At 42.1% G+C, this 9,367-nt stretch overlaps 1 pseudogene; it reads right to left on the reverse strand.

Moving 5' to 3' along the window:
• Positions 1 to 7,696: 7,696 nt before the first annotated feature.
• LOC112812523 (ras-related protein Rab-28 pseudogene) lies at positions 7,697 to 9,144 on the reverse strand (annotated as a pseudogene).
• Positions 9,145 to 9,367: the final 223 nt, after the last annotated feature.

The following is a 9,367-nucleotide window of genomic DNA, read 5'->3' on the forward strand; positions in this document are numbered from 1 at the left end:
ATCTTTTCCTTTATGATCTGGGCATTTTGTGTCTTACTTAAGAACTCTGCCCCTACCCCCAAGGTCATAGAAGTATTCTGTAGTTTCTACTGAAAAAAGCATTTTTTAAAGATTTTATTTATTTGAGAGAGCAAGAGAGAGAGAGAGAGAGAGAGAGAGAGCACGAGTGGGGAGGAGAGGGAGACTTGATTCCAGGACCCTGGGATCATGACCTGAGCCAAGGCAGACACAACTGACTGAGCCACCCAGGCGCCCTCTACTGAAAGTTTTTCACATGTAGGTATTTAATCCACTTGGATTAATTTTTATGTATGACATGAGATAAGGGTCCAATTTGAATTGCCTGTGGGTAGACTGTTCTGGCATCATTATTTAATAGCCCATTCTTTCCCCACTACTCGATCATATATCAAGTTTAGACTCCACTGTTGTGTTGGTACGTCTCTCTGGTGTTAAATTAATTCCCTATAGTCGTCAATGATGCTGCTTTATAGAAAATCTTGGTACCTTTGTCAATGAGTCTTACCACTTCAGAAGTGTCTTGGCTACTCTGGACTCTGTTTCTTTCTGTAAATTTTAGAATTGGCTGGTCAAGTTCGAAGAAAATCCTGCTGGGGGTGCCTAGCTGGCTCAATCAGTAGAGCATGTGACTCTTGATCTCAGGGTCCTGAGTGTAAGCCCCACATTGGGCATGGAGCCTACTTTAAAAATCCTGTTGGAGTTTTGACGGATTACATTTGAGTTACCGATCAACTTGGGAGAGAAATGACATCTTTAAGGTATTATCGTCTTGTCATAAACATAGTGTATTTCTGAGGTCAACTTTAATGGCTTTCAAAACAGTATTATGACTTTCTCCATAAAAGTAATACATATCTTAGCTCAGACTCAGTCTTTCTAACGTTTGTGGGCCCTATGCCTGTGGTCTCAGGGAAGTTACACTTTAACTTTTACCAAGGTCAGAATAACTTGACCAAACTTCAAAGCATGGGCTCTGTTTCTGTCCTGGGCACACATTGTACATCTGCTTTATTGACAAATAACACATAAAAACCCATTTTGGGGGCGCCTGGGTGGCTCAGTCAGTTGAGCATCTGACCCTTGATTTCAGCTCAGGTCATGAACTCGGGGGTTCTTGGGATCTAGTCCTACATCAGGCTCTGCACCCAGCGGGGAGTTTGCTTTGCTCCCTCTCTTTCTCTGTCTCTCTCTGCCCACCCCTACCCCCACTTGTGTCATCTCTCTCTAAAATAAATAAATACAGGGACGTCTGGGTGGCTCAGTCGTTAAGCGTCTGTCTGCCTTCGGCTCAGGTCATGATCCCAGGGTCATTGGATCGAGTCCCACACCGGGCTCCTTGCTCAGTGAGGAGCCTGCTTCTCCCTCTCCCTCTGCTGCTCCCCCTGCTTGTGCTCTCTCTCTCTGACAAATAAATAAATAAAAATCTTTAAAATAAATAAATAAATACATCTTAAAAAAAAACAACAACCAATAACCCATTTCAAACATAAGGAATAAGACCTCCCTAAGTTCCCATGAGACTGAAGTCATTCAGCCTTACACATAATAAAAGCTTAAGATAAGGTCCGTAACTTTCTGAAATGTCTTTTTTGTCTAATGGTTTGTAACTTTTTATGTAAAACAACAACAACAACAATATAACTCTACAAGCTGCCCTCTCTTGGGCCCAAATAAAACTCTTTCTTTCTTTTAGAGATTCTAAAAGGTTTGTTCGTTTTGCATCGACAATATATTTTATTTGTTTTTTAAAAGATTTTATTTATTTATTTGACAGAGAGAGACAGCGAGAGAGGGAACACAAGCAGGGGGAGTGGGAGAGGGAGAAACAAGCCTCCTGCTGAGAGGGAGCGCGATGTGGGGCTTGATCCCAGGACCCTGGGATCATGACTTGAGCCGAAGGAAGATGCCCAACAACTGAGCCACCCAGGTGCCTGACAATATATTTTATAAATATCTGCTTTTTGCATTTGTATTTTACATAGTAAAAGAAGTATCTCTCCCTCTCTTTTTAAGATTTTATTTATTTATTTGACACAGAGAGAGAAAGCGCACAAGCAGGGGGAGAAGCAAAGGGAGAGGGAGAAGCAGGCTCCCCACTGAGCAGGGAGCCCGATGTGGGACTTGATCCCAGGATCCTGGGATCATGATCTAAGCTGAAGGCGGATGCTTAACCAACTGAGCCACCCAGGTGCCCCATAAAGGAAGTATCTTATTCATAATTTTATAAACATGTCAATATTGTTGCCACTGCTCAAAATGCATTTTATTTTATTTTTTAAAGGTTTTTATTTATTTAGGTAATCTCTATACGCCACACAGGGCTTGACCCTGAGATCAAGAGCTGCATGCTCTTCTGACTGAGCCAGCCAGGTGTCCCTCAAAATACATTTTAGAATAGTTCTGAATCTAATTACTTTCACAATGGGCATTGCGTTATTTATTTTTTTTTTAAGATTTTATTTATTTATTTGACAGAGAGAGACACAGCAAGAGAGGGAACACAAACAGGGGGAGTGGGAGAGGGAGAGCAGACTTCCCACCGAGCAGAGAGCCGATGCGGGGCTCAATCCCAGGACCCTGGGATCATGACCTGAGCTGAAGGCAGACGCTTAACCGACTGAGCCACCCAGGCGCCCCGGGCGTTGTGTTATTTTGAATATCCTCAGCTGTAGGAAATCTTCACCCTCTGACCACACACTTGAGTTTTGGGAAAAGCCACTGGATCTTAGACTTTGATTCTAAGGTCACATTCCTCTGTACCTGAAGTACATCCTTTAGAGGTTCTCCAGGCAGGGAAGCTTAATTGTTTCTCTGAAAATGTTTACCTTTATTTTGCCCCAACTTTAAGAGATTCTGCTATTCCAGGTTGACAATTGCTTTCCTGCAGCATTTTAAGGATTTTATCTTATTTTTTTAAAGATTTTATTTATTGAATTGAGAAAGTGAGCGGGCAAGAGAGTACACGAGCAGGGGCAGAGGGAGAGGGGGAAGCAGACTCCCCAGCTGAGCAGGCTCAGGACCTGGGATCATGACCTGAGCCGAAGGCAGTTGCTTAACCAACTGAGCCACCCAGGCGCCCTATTGTCAGTGTTTCCTCCCTCCCTCTCTCTCTCTCAAAATCTTCTCTTTGTCTTTAGTATCCTACAGTTTCAGTACAGTATGTCTAGGTGTGGATATATTCATTTTGATCCTGCTTGAGATTTGTTGTGAGTTATGGGTTGAATTGTGTCCCCCAAGATGATATGTTAAAGTCCCTCTGAATGTACTTTTTTTTAAAGGTTTTTTTTTTTTTTGATGTAGTGTTCCATGGTTCATTATTTGCGTATAACACCAGTGCTCCATTCAGTACATGCCCTCTTTAATACCCGTCACCAGGCTAACCCATCCCCCCCACCAACCTCCCCTCTAAAACCCTCAGTTTGTTTTTCAGAGTCCATTGTCTCTCATGGTTCATCTCCCCTTCTGATGTCCCCCACTTCATTCTTCCCCTCCTGCTATCTTCTTCTTTTTTTTTTCTTAACATATGTTGCATTATTTGTTGCAGAGGTACAGATCTGTGATTCAACAGTCTTGCACAATTCACAGGGCTCACCATAGCACATACCCTCCCCAGTGTCTATCACCCAGCCACCCCATCCCTCCCACCCCCCACCACTCCAGCAACCCTCAGTTTGTTTCCTGAGATTAAGAATTCCTCATATCAGTGAGGTCATATGATACATGTCTTCCTCTGATTGGTTTATTTCACTCAGCATAACATCCTCCAGTTCCATCCACGTCGTTGCAAATGGCAAGATCTCATTCCTTTTGATGGCTGCATAATATTCCATTATATATATCTACCACATCTTCTTTATCCATTCATCTGTTGATGGACACCTTGGCTCTTTCCACAGTTTGGCTATTGTGGACATTGCTGCTATAAACATTGGGGTGCACGTACCCCTTTGGATCCCTACATTTGTATCTTTGTGGTAAATACCCAGTAGTGCAATTGCTGGATTGTATGGTAGCTCTATTTTCAACTTTTTGAAGAACCTCCATACTGTTTTCCAGAGGGGTTGCACCAGCTTGCATTCCCACCAACAGTGTAGGAGGGTTCCCCTTTCTCCACATCCCTGCCAACATCTGTCGTTTCCTGACTTGTTCATTTTAGCTGTTCTGACTGGTGTGAGGTGATATCTCATTGAGGTTTTGATTTGGATTTCCCTGATGCCGAGCGATGCTGAGCACTTTTTCATGTGTCTTTTGGCCATTTGGATGTCTTCTTTGGAAAAATGTCTGTTCATGTCGTCTGCCCATTTCTTGATTGGATCATTTGTTCTTTGGGTGTTGAGTTTGATAAGTTCTTTATAGATTTTGGATACTAGCCCTTTATCTGATATGTCATTTGCAAATATCTTCTCCCATTCTGTTGGTTGTCTTTTGGTTTTGTGGACTGTTTCTTTTGCTGTGCAAAAGCTTTTTATCTTGATGAGGTCCCAATAGTTCATTTTTGCCCTGGCTTCCCTTGCCTTTGGCGATGTTTCTAGGAAGAAGTTGCTGCGGCTGAGGTCGAAGAGGTTGCTGCCTGTGTTCTCCTTTAGGATTTGGATGGACTTCTGTCTCACATTTAAGTCTTTCAACCATTTTGAGTCTATTTTTGTGTGTGGTGTAAGGAAATGGTCCAGTTTCATTCTTCTGCATGTGGCTGTCCAATTTTCCCAACACCATTTGTTGAAGAGACTTTTTTCCATTGGACATTCTTTCCTGCTTTGTTGAAGATGAGTTGCCCATAGAGTTGAGGGTCCATTTCTGGGCTCTCGATTCTGTTCCATTGATCTGTGTGTCTGTTTTTGTGCCAGTACCATACTGTCTTGATGACGACAGCTTTGTAATAGAGCTGGAAGTCCGGAATTGTGATGCCGCCAGCTTTGCTTTTCTTCTTCAACATTCCTCTGGCTGTTTGGGGTCTTTTCTGGTTCCATATAAATTTTAGGATTCTTTGTTCCATTTCTTTGAAAAAAGTGGATGGTATTTTGATGGGGATTGCATTGAATGTGTAGATTGCTCTAGGGAGCATTGACATCTTCACAATATTTGTTCTTTCAATCCATGAGCATGGAATGTTTTTCCATTTCTTTGTGTCTTCCTCAATTTCTGTCATGAGTATTTTATAGTTTTCTGAGTACAGATTCTTTGCCTCTTTGGTTAGATTTATTCCTAGGTAGCTTATGGTTTTGGGTGCAGTTGTAAATGGAATCGACTCCTTAATTTCTCTTTCTTCTGTCTTGTTGTTGGTATATAGGAATGCCATTGATTTCTGTGCATTGATTTTATATCCTGCCACTTTACTGAATTCCTATATGAGTTCTAGCAGTTGTGGGGTGGAGTCTTTTGAGTTTTCCACGTAAAGTATCATATCATCTGCAAAGAGTGAGAGTTTGACTTCTTCTTTGCCGATTTGGATGCCTTTGATTTCTTTTTGTTGTCTGATTGCTGTGGCTAGGATTTCTAATACTATGTTGAATAGCAGTGGTGATAGTGGACATCCCTGCCGCATCCCTGACCTTAGGGGGAAAGCTCTCAGTTTTTCCCTGTTGAGAATGATATTCGCTGTGGGTTTTTCATAGATGGCTTTTATGATATTGAAGAATGTACCTTTTATCCCTATACTCTGAAGAGTTTTGATCAAGAAAGGACGCTGTACTTTGTCAAATGCTTTTTCTGCATCTATTGAGAGGATCATATGGTTCTTGTTCTTTCTTTTGTTAATGTATTGTATCACGTTGATTGATTTGCGGATGTTGAACCAACTTTGCAGCCCAGGGATAAATCCCACTTGGTCATGGTGAATAATCTTTTTAATGTACTGTTGGATCCTATTGGCTAGTGTTTTGGTGAGAATTTTTGCATCCATGTTCATCAAGGATATTGGTCTGTAATTCTCCTTTTTGATGGGGTCTTTTTCTGATTTGGGGATCAAGGTAATGGTGGCCTCATAAAACGAGTTTGGAAGTTTTCCTTCCATTTCTATTTTTTGGAACAGTTTCAGGAGAATAGGTATTAATTCTTCTTGAAATGTTTGGTAGAATCCCCCTGGGAAGCCATCTGGCCCTGGGCTTTTGTTTGTTGGGAGATTTTTGATGACTGCTTCAATTTCCTTAGTGGTTATAGGTCTGTTCAGGTTTTCTATTTCTTCCTGGTTCAGTTTTGGTAGTTAATACATCTCTAGGAATGCATCCATTTCTTCCAGATTATCTAATTGTCTGGCATAGAGTTGCTCGTAATATGTTCTTATAATTGTTTGTGTATCTTTGATGTTGGTTGTGATCTCTCCTCTTTCATTCATGATTTTGTTGATTTGGGTCCTTTCTCTTTTCTTTTTGATAAGTTTGACCAGGGGTTTATCAATCTTGTTAATTCTTTCAAAGAACCAGTTCCTAGTTTCGTTGATCTGTTCTACTGTTCTTTTGGTTTCTAGTTCATTGATTTCTGCTCTGATCTTTATTATTTCTTTTCTCCTGCTGGGTTTAGGCTTTATTTGCTGTTCTTTCTCCAGCTCCTTTAGGTGTAGGGTTAGGCTGTGTATTTGAGACCTTTCTTGTTTCTTGAGAAAGGCTTGTATTGCTATATACTTTCCTCTCAGGACTGCCTTTGCTGTATCCCAAAGATTTTGAACAGTTGTGTTTTCATTTTCATTGGTTTCCATGAATTTTTTTAATTCTTCTTTAATTTCCTGGTTGATTCATTCATTCTTTAGTAGGATGCTCTTTAGCCTCCATGTATTTGAGTTCTTTCCGACTTTCCTCTTGTGATTGAGTTCTAGTTTCAAAGCATTGTGGTCTGAAAATATGCAGGGAATAATCCCAATCTTTTGGTACCGGTTGAGACCTGATTTGTGACCTAGGATGTGATCTATTCTGGTGAATGTTCCATGGGCACTAGAGAAGAATGTGTATTCTGTTGCTTTGGGATGGAATGTTCTGAATAGATCTGTGAAGTCCATTTGGTCCAGTGTGTCATTTAAAGATTTTTTATTTATTTATTTAATTGACAGAGAGAGGGAGAGACAGCGAGAGAGGGAACACAAGCAGAGGGAGTGGGAGAGGGAGCAGGAGGCTTCCCGCTGAGCAGGGAGCCTGATGCGGGGCTCGATCCCAGGACCCATGGATCATGACCTGAGCCGAAGGCAGTTGCTTAACCAACTGAGCCACCCAGGCGCCCCTGGTCCAGTGTGTCATTTAAGGTCTTTATTTCCTTGTGGATCTTTTGCTTAGATGATCTGTCCATTTCAGTTGGGGGGTGTTAAAGTCCCCCACTATTATTGTATTGTAGTCAATGTGTTTCTTTGCTTTTGTTATTAACTGCCTTATATAATTGGCTGCTCCCATGTTAGGGGCATAGATATTTACAATTGTTAGATCTTCTTATTGGATAGACCCTTTAAGTAGGATATAGTGTTCTTCCTCATCTCTTATTACAGTCTTTGGTTTAAAATCTAATTTGTCTGATATAAGGATTGCCACCCCAGCTTTCTTTTGGTGTCCATTAGCATGGTAAATAGTTTTCCACCCCCTCACTTTCTTTCTTTCTTTTTTTTTTTTTAACTGAAATAAGTTTATTTGCAGAAGAAGAACATCTGAACATCAGGTACAGTGTGATCCACAATGATCCAACAACAGCCGTAACTCGTTCTGGGAGTGCTCTTATGCAGTTTGGAGGAAACGTCAGCTGAACACTTATCAAACTTCAAAAAGCCATCTAACCTGAGTATTACACAATACATAATGACCATGACACAGTAATAAAAATACAATAGCAAATACTCACTACTTTGTGAGCTACAGCAACAATATAAACAATTTAGGCCCTTTTTAAAAAAATGAAAAAAATAGATACAGCTTTATTTCAAGCATTTTCAGTTGAATACAACTTTATATATTTTCACTCACAATAGACAGCAAAAGAATGCCTTCTGAAGTATCTGTAGAGAAAATATATTACTTGTTTAAATGTTTGCACTCAGAAGTGCACTTTGCCAGGTAGGAGTTCAGATAAGAGAATGAAACTGTGCTGGGCCAAAATCCTGGCTGCTGATCAAGACCTGTATAGTTTTCATATCTGTCTAAAAAAGTTTACATCGGAGAAAAAAGGAGAACGTAAAGAGAACCAACATTATTCTTTTTCAGTGAAGCAGTCTAATGGATTCCAAGTGTGTCGTCCCGAAGTTGAATCCTGTCCAGGCCGAGGAGCCGAGGGAGCTGGGAGGAAAGTGCTAACTGAACACTATAGAGATGGCCACTGATAACAGAGCTCCTAGAGGCCCAGGCCACACGGGCTGAAGGGCCGCCAGGACCACTGGTACAAAGGTAAAGTTCGCTCACCGAACTGCACACATAGAGCTCCTAGGAGGGTTAACAGTTCTTGACAGAGGTTCCTGGTTGTAGTTTACAATATCTGCCTTCACCACTCTCTGCACTACTGTACTGAACAGACTCTACTCTGAGCAGAGTTGGTATGTCGATTATCTTCTTCCGGGTACTTCACTATTTCTGCCCTGACAATATGCTGTGACTGTTCTATTTCTGCTTTGTTTAATTTGATTCCAAGGATTTCAGCAGCAACTTTCTGAAAACACAGGAAGACAGAGTCTCCTGTCTTTGCTGAGACAAAGTGGCTACTAAAACCATTTTCCTGGCAAAACCTTAAGTGTTTTTCAGGTTTTACTGTTCGCATGTGCTCCAAATCAATTTTATTGCCCACCAAGGCAACCAATGGCTGAGTTTCTGACTCCTCGCTCACTTTCTTCACCACAGAATACCAGTCTTCTAAATTCTCAAAGCTTTGATAATTTGTAATATCATATACCAAGAGGATTCCCTGTGCTCCATAGATATATTTATCCAACGTCTTGCCTCCTATTGTCTGTCCTCCTATATCCCAAACTTGAAGAGCAACATTCAGGTTTCCTGGCAACGTCATCCTTCTCAAAAAGAAATCCAGCCCTATAGTTTGTTTGTACTGTTTCCCAAAAGTTTCTTGAGCAAAACATGTAGCTAAGAAGGTCTTCCTGGAGGTGCCGTCCCCCAGCACGACGATTTTCAGTTGCCGGTCCTGGCTCTCCTCCTCAGAGTCCGACATGGTGTCCTGGGAACCAGGCCCGCTCCCCCACCCCCACCCCGAGGTAGAGGGAGGAAGGGTAGGAGGGGGTCTCTGGGGGCAGGGGAGAGGAGGAAGGGCGGCAGTGGGGGCAGGACGCCCCGCCCGGGTGTCTCAGCAGCGGCTGGACGTATCTGGGGCGAATCACTCGCTGGGCGCCATCTTGCCCACCTCCCCTCCCCTGCGCCCCGTCCCGCCCCCCACC

The sequence above is a fragment of the Callorhinus ursinus genome, unplaced genomic scaffold (assembly GCF_003265705.2).
Source record: "Callorhinus ursinus isolate GAN/ISIS: 27379988/994484 unplaced genomic scaffold, GSC_fseal_2.0 scaffold110, whole genome shotgun sequence".
Classification (NCBI taxonomy): Eukaryota; Metazoa; Chordata; class Mammalia; order Carnivora; family Otariidae; genus Callorhinus; species Callorhinus ursinus.